Source organism: Castor canadensis, chromosome 2 (genome assembly GCF_047511655.1).
Source record: "Castor canadensis chromosome 2, mCasCan1.hap1v2, whole genome shotgun sequence".
NCBI classification, from domain to species: Eukaryota; Metazoa; Chordata; class Mammalia; order Rodentia; family Castoridae; genus Castor; species Castor canadensis.
The window spans coordinates 50,403,271-50,417,634 of record NC_133387.1 but is presented as its reverse complement, the minus strand read 5'-3'; the positions used below and the strand labels follow the sequence as shown (position 1 = coordinate 50,417,634).

Below are 14,364 nucleotides of genomic sequence, written 5' to 3'. Positions count from 1 at the left end.
TTAAAGTAAATCCTGGGCCAAGAAAATCAAATTTAGAAATTCATGCTATCTCTTAAAATCATATAAGTATAAAATATTTTCTTTTTAGCTATTAATAGTGATTAATAATCATAATATAAAAACTTGTGTAGAAGCTGGGAATGGTGACACATACCTGGAATCTGAGCACTCTAGAGACTGAAACGAGAATCACAAATTGGAGGTCAGCCTGGTCTACATAGGCAGACCCTGTCTCAAAAGAGCAAAACCAAAAACAAAAAACTTATGCAGAAATATGAAGTACTTTAAATTGTGTTTCTTTACAGCAAGGTTCATAGCACCTGAAGATAGCCACTATTCTTTGCTTGAGATTTAATATAGAGCATGTATTTAAATATAATGTAGAATTGGCAGATAAATTGAAGCCATTAATCAGTGGAGAGATGTAGCATCACATCTGTGTAGTACTTCCACCAGCTTGTCTGGGGATTTGCTTTCCCTAGTTTCAGTTACCCATGGTCAACTACAGTTCAAAATTATTAAATGGAAAATTCCTGAATGAAACACTTCATAACTATCCTATCTCAGACATAAATCATCTTTGTGACCAACCTATGTATGCTATATACACTACCCACCCATTAAATCACTTAGTAGCCATCTCCATTATAACAGATTGACTGTTACATCACAGTGCTTGTGTTCAAGGAACTCTTTTGCTTAATAATTGCTACAACGCACAAGATTGTGATGCTGAGTTTTATTACAGTATATTAACTATTAACTATTCTGTTATCAGATACTGCTAATTTATAAATTCAACTTTATCATAAAGATGTATGTATAAGAGAAAATAATGCATATATATGAATATATGTATATTTTGTATCATATATTTTATATATATAACTGAATGCATCCACAGTTTCAGGCATCCAGTGGAAGTCTTGGAATATATATATATATATATATATATACACACACACACACACACACACACACATACCTGTGGGACATTTGTTAGTATTTCCTAATCATGTAATAGCTCAAAGCATTTCCATGATTAAGTGGAATGGGGGCTCTACTCCACATAAGACAATGACCCTGAGTGAGACCTTGCCATCTTAAACAAAATGGCATTTTGAATTTGTCCTGGGGATTATCTCCATTCCTTGGGAAGATTTTTGAGCTAGTCAGCAATTAATATTCAGCTAGATAATATAATGTGTCATAAGTCGTAAGGCATAGTATCATGTTAGTTATCTAAGACTAACTTTACCAATAACTTCACTGTAATGAAAAGGAACATTTTCATTTCTTTTTTTTTTACACAAGTATTATCAAGTATTAAATGATTAACCCCATTTTTAATTCATTGGTATTTCTTTATACTACTTCTTTCACACAATAGGAGCAAATTCTAATAAGGTGGAATGTAACTGAATTTTTCTACTTGGCATTTGTCTAATACTTTTTGCTGTTCATTGATTGGTGATTTTTTTCTTTATTTTTATTTTTTATTTTTTTTATTTATTTATTTATTTATTTATTTATTTAGATAGGCTCTTGCTCTGTAGTCCAGGCTTAACCAGAATTCATGATTCTCTTGCCTTAGCCTTTCAAATGCTAGCTTTCTAGGTGTGCAACATCCATACCTGGCTGTGATAACTTTTTCCATAACTTACAAGCATTTGTTCATATTTCATTTCCTTATTATACATAAAATACAGGCTACTGTAAGTTTTTTTTCTTTTTCTTTTGGTGGTATTGAGGCTTGAGTTGAGGGCCTCGCATATATGAGGCAGGCGCTATTGCTTTAGCTACTCCTCCAGCCCTTTTTTCTTTAGTTATTTTTCAGATAGAGTCTCATGTTTTTTTCTCATGAGGGCCTTGAACTGCAGTCCTCCTAAATGTGCCCTTCTTTGGCTGCAGCCACAGGTACTTGTGTACCACCAGGCCTGGCTTTTTTGTTGAGATGGAATCTCACTCACTTTCTCCCAGGTTGGCCTTGAACCTTGATTCTCCCAGTCTCTGCCTCCCAAGTAGCTAGTATTACAGATACATGTGCCACCACAACAGGCAATATTGCCTTTGTTTGTTTGTTTGTTTTAATGGTTCTGAGGTTTGAACTTAGGACCTTGCTGGTCCTAAGCGCCCAACCACTTGATCCATGCCTGCAGCCCTGTGAGTTTTCCAATGAGCATCTCTTCTATATTGTTTACGTAACTTCAGTGACATATGATAATCAAATAAAGTTTGCTGAGATAAATGGCATTAGGTGAATAAAATAGTTCACCTTGCTGTTGTTCATTGACAGGCTTTGCTTCAGAGCTATTAAACTAAACTGTCTGAAAGATTTATAGATTATATCCTTGGTAACAGTTGTTCAGAATTAAGTATTACACTGTCTGTTGTTAAATTTAGTTCCAAGATAATGAAGCTGGTCTAGATTTAGCAGAAAGCAGAAATGTTTGGCAGTATTTACTGAATAGTAATTGAATTTTAAGGACTATGTTAGGAATACAAAGTTCATTCTCTTGAATTTCCTCAGTAATTAAAGTAACTTACATTATTGAATACTAACTAATAAGAAAATAAAATTTACAAAATATGAAAGTGCTTCCACACCCAGCCTTTCTTTTCATTTCTGCTACCATCACCTAGCCCAGCTGCCATTATCTCTCACTTATACTATACAGTGATTTCTTCCTGGTCTGCCTTCCTTCCACTCACTCCCCCTCCAATTTTTGTTTTCCCATACTATAATCAGAATTATCTTTTCAAGTCTAATCATGGCAATCTGTCCATCTTATCTCCAGTTCTAGCTTTTCATTGATTTTATATCACTCTTAAAGTGACATTAGAACTGTTTATAAAATATTCTCTGTGACTCAACCCCTGCCAGTTTCTCCAGCCTCATCTCATACAATCCTTCACCTCTGGACTGCATGCTCTTGCTACATCGAACTATTTCATTTCCCAAGGGTGCCATCTTCCTCCTGCCACAAGGCCTTTGAACCAGCTGTGTTCCCTTTGTATAGAATGCCTTTCCCTCTCCTTTTCACCTGTTTAACTTTCAACATTTTTTAGTTAATGCACTCCATGCCATTTCTCCCCAGTGTCACTCTCTCTGGACTCTCTGACTGGTATTCTCTGCCTATTCTTCATGGTACTTCTGACAGTAATGATTTGTTGTTGTTGTTGTTTTGTTGTTGTTCATTTGTTCATTATATTAATGTCTTCTTACTAACTTTAAGTTTCTTTGAAGGTAGGGATTATGATTGCTTTTTCCTGCCATTATGTTTTTACTGCCTGACATAGTACATGGCACATAAAAAACATTCATTAAGTGTTTGCTAAGTGACTGCTATGCTAGAATCAAAACAGATACTGTACTGAAAAATATTTGTAGTAGATAATACTAAATTTTAGCACATTATATCTGTGTATGTCTAATAGTTTTTTTTTCCTTTATGTAGACGTCACATAATGGAAAGTTTTTTTTAAAAAAAAGAATCATATTGGACTGGAGGTGTGGCTCAAGTGAGTAGAGTGGCTGCTTTGCAAGCAGTCCCACCAAAAAAAAAAAATATATATATATATATATATCATCCTAAGAAAGTTATTTTTACTTAATATCCCTCACAATTTGATAATAATTAAAATATTTTTACTTGTTACCAATATTTATTACAATTTTCTTGAAATACATTCTAACATTTTTAAACAGTTGTAATAATTACCACTTTTATTGGCTACATCTTAGAATATTGTTTGAATGTCCTTAACTAAATTTGGGAAAAGGCACTTACTCTTGAAATAGTTTGTTATTACTTTATTCCAAAGAGAAAGGTTTTTGTTTTGTTTAGTTTTTGCTTGAGTTATTTTTCAGAGAGGGCCTCATGTTTTCTCTTGGGCCAGGCTTGGATTGCAATCCTCCTACCCATGCCTTCCACCTTGATGGTGTCACAGGTGTGTATAACCATGCCTGTTTTTTTGTTGAGATGGTGTCTTGCTAGCTTTTTTCCTGGGTTGACCATAAACCATTATCCTCCTAGTCTCTGCCTCTTGAGTAGGGATTATAGGCATAAAGCCACTGTGCCCAGCAAAGAGAAAGTTTTCAAGAGTTAATAGTACTTAAATGGTACCATCTCTTAGTGTTGTAGACCCTATACTAAATGCTTTACAAACACTGAGAGTTGAAAGAATTAGTCAAAGTGGGTATAACTTTTCTGGATTTTGCTAGTCCATATAGTTAAGAAGTAGTAGACAGATCTGGAATTTGAACTCAAGACTGATTCCAAAGGATGATCTTCTTTATTAAGCAGTGCACCATTGTAAACATTTTGAATGACAGCAATGAGAAAATTTGAGGAACTATATGGGGAATGTATTTCACTTGTAGTATATTGACATATTATCAAAAATTAGTAAGAATTATTTCCTCATAGGCACGAAGACATATTTTTTGACAATATACTTTTCAAATAGCAAAATACTAGTAGGAAAAAGTAAAAACTCTTATAGTTGTTTTTGTCACACAAAAATGACTTTTAATTTAATGACTTGTTTTCTACTTTTTTTCTTTGTCTCAATGATTTTTATGTTTTTAAAAATAACATCTATGTGAAAGAAAATCAAGTATAAGGAAATTACCATTTTTAACAACAACAGAATTAATCTACATATGCTATTATAATATGCTTTTAAAAATTATTACATGGTATAAGGCTTTCCAAATTAGATACATGCCTATTTAATCTTATAATTATTTAATCATTCCTTTGTTCATTATTTGTACCCTTTTTGCTGTACAAGTAATGCCTTGAGACATTATTGAAATAGACACATTGGCCGAGTATCATCTCCCATCTGGTTTCTGCTTGCTGCTCATTGCTTTATGGTGGCTTCAGATAGTTGTGATTTATGTTTTGTCCAGCATTTATAGTTATCTGTAGGAGGCTTGGTCTTATAGTAGCTACTTAACCATTACCAGAAACAGAACCCTACTTACTATATTTTTCAAAGCATCCTTTATGGTTTTCTTAAGATTACAAGGACATCATATCATTTGTGAGTCACAGTAATTCTGCCCCATCTTTTCCTTATTTTTTATCTGGTTTAATTACATTGACTAGCACTCCTGTATAACACTTGTTATTGATAATGCCTAGCATTTTCTTGGATTAAGTGGATACTCAGTCCTTCACCAGTTCATTACTGTGTGGTAAGCCATGGACTTTGAGAAAACCAAATGAGAAAATTGTCTAGCACTCAGAATCATTTGGGCAGGAAATAGATTCATGTAATGCATCAGGGAGTAGATGATAATTGAAATCCTAAGAATGCCTCTGGTATTTTAAATTAAAGGATGGCTATTGGTTTGAATCTGTTTCCTTTTATCATATTAAAGAAGTATCTTTCCCTTGGTATTTAAAGGCTTCTTTTTTTATTCTTTATTCATTTATTCATATGTGCATACGTTGTTTGGGCCATTTCTACCTCCTGTCCCCAACCCCCTACTTCTCCCTCCACCCCCCTCACTTCCAGGCAGAACCTTTTCTGCCCTTTTCTCCAATTTTGTTGAAGGGAAAACATAAGCAATAAAAAGAAAGACATAGTGTTTTTGCTAGTTGAGATAAGGTTAGCTATACAGAGAGATTCCTAGCATTGCTTCCAGGCACAAGTGTATTACAACCTGAATTGATTCGTCTCTACCTGACCTCTTCACTACTTCTTGGTCACCTTCCCATATTGACCTCTGTCGCTTTAAGGTTACTGTATTAGCTCCTCTGCAGTGGGAACATCAAACACTTTGAAGTTTTGTGTTTCCTACCTATCCCCATTCCTCCTATATGTGCTCTCCCCTTAGTGTGTGACCCAAGTCCAACAACATTACTGCCTTTTCCCTAGATCTAAAGTCCGCATATGAGGGAGAACATACAATTTTTGGTCTTCTGAGCCTGGCTAACCTCGCTCAGGATGATGTTCTCCAGTTCCATCCATTTACTTGTGAATGATAAGATTTCATTCTTCATAGCTGAGTAAAATTCCATTGTATATAAATACCACATTTTCTTAATCCATTCATCAGTAGTGGGGCATCTTGGCTGTTTCCATAACTTGGCTATTGTGAATAGCGCTGCAATAAACATGGGTGTGTGGGTGCCTCTGCAGTAACCTGAGTCGCATTCCTTTGGGTATATCCCTAGGAGTGGGATTGCTGGATCATATGACAGATCTATGTTTAGTTTTTTAAGAAGCCTCCATATTGTTTTCCAGAGTGGTTATGCTAGCTTGCATTCCCACCAGCAGTGTATGAGGGTTCCTTTTTCCCCACATCCTCACCAACACCTGTTGTTGGTGGTGTTTATGATGATAGCTATTCTAACAGGGGTGAGGTGGAATCTTAGTGTGGTTTTGATTTGCATTTCCTTTATGACCAGAGATGGTGAGCATTTTTTCATGTGTTTCTTGGCCATTTGAATTTCTTCTTTTGAAAAAGTTCTATTTAGTTCAGTTGCCCATTTCTTTATTGGTTCATTGATTTTGGGAGAGTTTAGTTTTTTGAGTTCCCTATATATTCTGGTTATCAATTTTTTGTCTGATGTATAGCTGGCAGATGATTTCTCCCACTCTGTGGGTGGTCTCTTCAGTTTAAAGACCATTTCTTTCGTTATGCAGAATCTTTTTAATTTTATGCGGTCCCATTTGTCCATCCTTTTCTTAGTTGCTGAGCTGCTAGGGCTCTATTGAGGAAGTCCTTGCCTTATTCCAGAGTATTCCCTGCTTTTTCCTGTACTAACTTCAGGGTTTCAGGTCTGATATTAAGGTCCTTCATCCATTTTGAGTTGATACTAGTACAGGGTGATAAGCATGGATCTAGTTTCAGTTTTCTGCAAGCAGATAACCACTTTTCCCAGCAACATTTGTTGAAGAGGCTGTCTTTTCGCCATCGTATGTCTTTGGTGCCTTTGTGAAAAATAAGGTGGGCATAGTTGTGTGGATTCATATCCGGGTCCTCTATTCTGTTCCACTGGTCTTCATACCTGTTTTTGTACCAGTACCTTGATGTTTTTATTGCTATTGCTTTGTAATATAGTTTGAAGTCAGGTATTGTGATACCTCCAGCATTGCTTTTGCTGAGTATTGTCTTGGCTATTCATGGTCTCTTGTGTGTCCAAATGAACTTTAAGGTAGATTTTTCAATCTCTATGATGAATGTCATTGGGATTTTGATGGGAATTGCATTAAACACGTAGATTGCTTTTGGTAGAATAGCCATTTTTACTGTGTTAATTCTACCAATCCATGAGCACAGGAGGTCTTTCTACCTTCTGTAGTTTTCCTCAATCTCTTTCTTTAGGGGTTTGTAGTTCTCCTTGTAGAGATCATTCTCCTCCTTTGTTAAGTTTACTCCTAGGTATTTGACTTTTTTTGAGGCGATTGTAAATGGAATTGTTTCCATATATTCTTTCTCAATTAGTTCGTTGTTGGTGTATAAAAAAGGTAATGATTTTTGTAAGTTGATTTTGTATCCTGCCACCTTGCTGTAGCTCTTTATGGTGTCTAGGAGTTTTTGGGTAGAGTTTTTTTGGGTCTTTAAGGTATAGGATCATAATGACTGCAAATAGGGATATTTTGACAGTTTCTTTACCTGTTTGAATTCCTTTTATTTCTTCTTCTTGCCTGATTGTTCTGGCTAGGAATTCCAGGACTATGTTGAATAGGAGTGGGGATAGTGGACACCCTTGTCTTGCTCCTGATTTTAGGGAAAATGGTTTCAGTTTTCCTCCATTAAGTATGATAAAGGCTTCTTTTTTAAAAATTCAGAAATAATATTTCAGGTTTCTTTCTTTTTTTTCCAAATCTTAAAAAGAAGTGATAATACTCTTTTTCTCTTGATATATTGGTATTATAAATTACCTTTTATAATACTGAACTAATTTTATATTCCAAGAATAAGGCATACTTGGTCTTGTTATGTATCATCCTATATTTGGTTTCCTAATTTATTTAGTGTTTGGCATTATAATATAGTAAATACTCCTGCCATTGTCAGTTTAACTTGACTTCTGTGATCTTCCTTGTCAAGTAGACTGAATGTTCTTGTCTGAGAAGCTCCTCTTTAGAATTTTTGTTCATTTAACTTGAATTCGTGCTTACCAAGTGTGATTATCCAAGTTGTACATTGTAATGTGATTAAATAATGTAATGAACTATTACTGATAAACCATGATTAAAAATAATTATTTCTCTGTAATCTAAATCAGATGCCCTGGAAAACCTTGACAAAAACAAGGTACTTTTATAATTGCTCTTTTGTGTGAGTGAAACTAGTAAAAACAAAGAGGGAGATCATAATGTAGGGCTCTACGTTCAGTTTACTGACTGTCTTTTCAATCTGACACTAAAGAAAAAACATTGTAGACAATGTTTTGTTGGTATAATTCAGGCAAGAAATAGAAAATAGCCAGGCACTGGTGGCTCATACCTATAATTCTAGGTACGAAGCTGTACCAGCCTGGGCAAATAGATTGCAAGACCCCATCTCCAATATAACTGGAGCAAAATGGACTTCTGGTGTGACTTGAGCAGTAGAGTGCTTTCTTTGCAAGGTCTAAGCCCTAAGTTAAAACCCCAGTCGTCATTGTTCCCCCCCTCCAAAAAAAAGAAAAGATAGAAACAGAATGATAGAAAAAAATGCCTTGGCCATACATGAAAAGATTAGTAAATTAATGTGTATGTTTTTATTAAAGGTTTGAGGCCTGTGTATGTAATTACTTTTTTGTAATTCCACATTTAACTGATCAGTAATGCTTGCTGATGATGTCAAGTAAGAGGACTTATTTTGTAAATAACACTGAGCTTCAGAGGCTCAAGCTTTTATAGTAGTTTTTAAAAAATGTTAGAAAAGATGTTTAGCTTTTTTTTGTTTTTAATTTATGCTTGTGAAATAACCTAATAATTACTTGCTACGTGAAAATTTGGGAATGTTTGCTTATGAAATCATGAACCCAGTACTTTTCAGTTTCTTCCATATTTAGTCTACTTAGATTTAATATCTTTTCATATGTTTTTCTGTTAGTCATTTACAATTCCCTAGAACATTGTTCACTTCACACAGATTTTAATAATGTTGACATGTAATTTTATATCCATTTCTTTATTTGGCAGATATTTATTAAATACATATTTTGATCTAGGCCCCATGCAGAGCAGTCGAGAAAAAATAGATTTTAGTTTAGCTGTATAAGTACTAGCTCTGACCTTTTATAAGTTAACAATTTGAAAGATACTTTGTTTCCTTGTATTTCTTTTAATTTTCTAGCTGTGTATTGCTGTGTCTCATTTTCAATTGAAATATGTATATCTTGAGATTTTTTTTCTACTATACCAATGTTGGCTTAACTTTTTTTATTTTTCAATTCATAGATTTTTATCTAACATTTAAGTGTTTTTATTTGAATCTCATTTAGGACCATTTTCTTTATTTGGCCACAGTTTTTTAAAATTATGTTGTTTTATGCTAATGTTAGTTCTTGCTATGTTCTTACTGATATTTTGTTTGTTATTCTCTTCTGCATCGTCAAAGAGCTCTTTATTTTAGTGGTTAAGTGTTCTGTTTGATGTTCACTTTTTTTTTTGTCATGGCAGTACCTTCTCTGCATCCATCTCCTTTCACTCTTAGCCCACTTGAGATGTAAACAGGAGACTTCAGCCTCCCTATTCAGCTTCTCAGTTTCATTAATATCAGAGAGATCAAGTACACACCACTGATTGCAGTGAAAGGAACGAGACTTACCTTAAAGTAAGGCTATAAACCAATGTAATTAAGTCAGTGTGGCACTTGCTCAAATCTAGACCAGTAGACCATAGAAACAGAACAGAGAACACATTTTCTAATATTTGAGATTTTAATTTACAGTAAAGATGATATTCTAGCTCAATAGGATAAGGATAGATAATTTAATATATCGTGCTGATATGACTGGCTAGCCACCTGGAATTAAGCAAAAAGAAATTTAAAAAGAAATTCACGTACATGTGATTTCAAGAACAGAGAAAGACCTGACTTCCTAAGACAGTAAACTAAGAAACTAAGGAAGAGATAGACATTTGAAGATGTATTGAATTTCTAAATTTTTGTTGCTAAATAAACTGTAAATTAAGCCAAGAAACAAAATTTTGATTTGGAAAATGCATTAATATTTATTGTATACAAAGACCTTCATTAAGTTGATTAAAATGTTGAAAGGATATGGATAAGTAATTCACAGAAGAGCAAATCTTAGTGGCCAACAAATACATGAAAAGATTTTTCAATTCATCAAGAATCATTACAATAGCAGTAAACCATCACTTTAGAAACATTTGAAAGAACTATAACATCCACGCTGGAGAAGAAACTGGTAAAGTCCAGCAATGCTGGCAGAAATACATTTACAGCATTTTTGGAATGCCATCATGCATTACCTTTCTTTTTTCTTCTTTTGTGTTATCTTTTAAAAGCATATGGTTCCTAAAATGATTAGCCCTACTCTTGGGAATTTATCCCAAAGAACTATAGACAGAAATACATACTTAAACATATGTAGTGATGTACAGTGCAGCATTATTGTTGTAGCAAAAAAGAGCCAAAAGCAGGAGAGTATTTAAATCATAGACAAATTGTTTCACATAATGGACACAGCCATTAAAATGAAGGAATTAATACTGAATTACTTGGAGAGCTTTTCAGGAGGTTGACTAAGTATAAAAGGAGATACAGTTTATAAGTATTTGTGTAAAATAATCAGAAAAGCCTCTTGATATCTTTGTGTTTGAGTGTTTTTTATATGTATTTGTATTGCATGGAGAAAACTGTGGAAGGAAAGATATGTGGTTGCTAACATAGATTAACTGACAAAGAAGAAAGATGGAGAAACCAATGAAAGAATAAAAGCTCCTGCTTTAAGCACATCTCTATCCTAGCATTCAGGAAGCTAACACAGGAGGATCATGAGTTTAAGGCTAGCCTGAGCTACATAGTGAGACCCTATCTCAAAAACAAAAATAATTCTCCAAAAAATAATAGATATGATATACCATGTGTACTTTTATGCATAACTATATACATGTTTGTATATTTATTAGACTTCAAGAAAATAATTTAGGGAATTTCCTTCAGTGTAGCAGATACTAAGTACAATGTAACTCTAAAGATCTTTTAAAAATAATGAAAATATTGGTCAGCCATACTTAAAAGAAAAGCTGTATCAATTCTTATACAGAGAATTGTTTTGTTGTTGTTGTTATTGTTATTGTTTTACTAGGCAAGCACTCTACCACTGAGCCACCCCCTGGTCCTTTTTAGCTTTACTTATTTTTTAGATAGTATCTGGCTCACTTTTTTTCAGATCATGTTCTTCCGACTTGTGCCTCCCTCATAGCTGGATTACAGATGTGAGCCACCATGCCTGCTTGTTTTTTTACAGTGGGGGGGTCTTGCTAATTTTTTGCCCTGGTTGGCCTCAAATCATGATACTTCTGATCTCTACTCCCCAAGTAGCTGGGATTACAGGCTGCCCAGCCATTAATTTTCCTTTATATAAAAATCTTTAAGTATGTTTTCAAATTATGTTATAGTGAATACATTTTTCATAATTTCTTTTATAAAACAAAAATGAAGGCTGGGCTTGGTAGCTCACACCTGTGACACTACCTGTTCTGGAGGCAGATATCTGAAAGATTGCTATTAGAGGCCAGACCAAGCAAACAGTTAATGAAAATCCCATCTTAACCAATAAAAGCTGGGCATGGTGGCGTGTGTCTGTCATCCCAGCTACTGGAGAAGCATAAATACAATCACAGTCCAGGCCGATCTGGGAATAAAAGTGAGATCCTAATTAAAAAAAAGAAAAATCTAAAGCAAAAACTAGAGCACCTGCCTAGCAAAAGTACAAGAGTAAGGCCTTGAGTTCAAACCCCAGTACCACTTAAAAAGAAAAGAAGATCCAAGCAAGGTATTTAAAATTGATTGGTTGGTTGGTTGGTTGGTTGGTTGGTTTAGCAGTACTGGGGATTGAACCCAGGGCCTTAAGCATGCTAGGCAATCACTCTACCACTTGAGGCATTTTAATAATGTGATGTTTTTCCATCATTTATTATTATAACTTTTAACCTATTCTTTTCTGCTTACTAGTATATTTTCAGTGGAAAACTTTGCCTCATTTTAGCATAAAGTTCTGTTAGTGTTTAAAATTTTATGTAGACACTCAGAAGATGACTAGTGATGTGTGAGATGTGTTCTGTACATGGCAGTCTAGAAAAGGTTGCAATCTTAGGAAAACTATTCCCCCACGTTTTTAATCAGAATTTTGTCAAACCTTTAATAAAGCTGAATTAATAGTAAAACAATTTATTCTGTCATTCTTTAAAGGACTAATTCCATCTCCTTTTGCTCCATACTTCTTTAAATTTACTAACCAAGCTTTATGGTGTGAGGGCAGAGATAAGGTTATTATTAAAGACTTTTTAGCTTAGCCTGTGTGCCGCCAGACATAGTTTATTTGCTCCTTAAAACTTTTTTAATTTTCCAAAGTAAGTTCCTGATTCCTCACTAGAATCCTCCAGCTAAAGCCCTCTTTTCTGGTTCTTGTAGTAGAACTCCTGAGATTATGAATCATATACCTTGAGATCACCAGGACTAGTTTGATAAGCTCTGAAATAATGCTGGTAGGTAATTATAGCTACACTTATTTATGCTGCCGTCTGCCATAATCTGATTCAAGCATATTACATATTATTTCAGTTAATTCTCTTGAATCCAATAGGATAGATGGTAATTATCCCAAATTAACACAAGGAGCTGATTCACAAAGACGTTAATTGACTTGCCCATTATCCTCTTCTGAAAGTGTTAACTTATGAAAGTGGACATGGCATTTTAATTTTTCCTGATAGACTGCAAATTCCTATAGCTGCTAAAAACAATAAATGATATCTTTATTTATCTTCATACCAGTCATTATCACACAAGTCAAGTTTTAAGAAACCATCATGGTATTATATGATGTCCTTGGAACTAAGAATAGTGAGGTTTACAGAAATGATTTTTGTGAGACATCTCAGGCAGACAAAAGATTTATGTAGTACTCTCATCTCTAATAAAATTCCTGTAAATACCTACTCAAATAAAGGATTGCTTTTATGCATTTAATGACTTTATACTGACACAGTTAGTAGATGATTTGCTAAATTTTATGCCGTATGTTTTAGAAGCAAAAGTCATAGTTCTTTCTAACAAATGTTAATGCCTATTTTAAATGTGAACTTGCCACACAGGTAGAAAATTTAGGTTCCTAATGCAGTATTTGAAACATGCAGAATTTAAGAGTGCAATCTGTAGAATATTAAGAAAGTGGCATACAGGCAGTGAGCCTATCACAGCAGTGACTTATCAGAACACTGATATCTACCTTGAAACTTTCCTGGAATGCATTCAGATGCAGTTTTTTTCAATTGTTAATTTTTTTCTTACCCTTTGTAAGCTGACCTCTATTTCCTATCTACTTTTTTCCATCTCCTCAAACCACAGCATCCTATACTGCACCTTTACTCAACTACTTAATTCTCTCACTTTATACTTCTTCACTTTTGTTCTTGTGGTTTCCTTAGCTAGAAATGCACATCTTCAGTCTTCGTTGAATGTCTAAGTCATGTTTATCTTCTTGCTGCGAAATGCATTGGCTTAATGTGGTTGAAAAAAAAATCTTGGGTAGAAACTTTCCATGGCTATTTGTATGTGAGCTATTAAATTTTATGGAATTGGACTCACAGTAAATAAATTTGCCCTTTTTAATACACGTGAGAAATAGTGTGTGGCAGTCGAAAGAACACAGCTTTGGCGTCACAAAAGAGGTTTCAAATCTGTTGAGCTTGGACAGATTGTGTAAGTTCCTGAGTTGTGGTTTCTCTACCTACATAGCTTACTGAGAGGAATAAATTAAATAATATGTGTAAAACATCTAGCAAAATAATTTTATATGATATATGTATGCTATATAATATTTATATTATATATATACACGCACACATATATATATTGTTTTTAAAGGATTGTGTTGTGACTCCAGACTTTATAATAACATGTTTCACTTGGCCATTTTATAAGTGTTTATGGTAGAAAGATAGTCTTTTTTAATTAAGCTACGTTTAAGTTCACTTAGTACAGAATTCATACCTAATTCACTAAAACTTTATTTATAACCCACATCCCTTGGGAAGTTCCTTCTTCTTTCAAGCTGTTTATCAAATGATATTTAGGATTTGCTGTTGGCATTTTGAGATGTTTATAGTAACTATAATCATTTCACAACTTGACACCAGTGAGGCCAATTGCAA

The 14,364-nt window shown here is 34.1% G+C and overlaps 1 protein-coding gene across 6 annotated transcripts in view; it reads left to right on the top strand.

Annotated features, from left to right (window-relative positions):
- Ankib1 (ankyrin repeat and IBR domain containing 1) overlaps positions 1 to 14,364 on the top strand; it is a 129,643-nt gene that overhangs the window by 65,545 nt on the left and 49,734 nt on the right. The gene's annotated exons all lie outside the window — the stretch shown is intronic.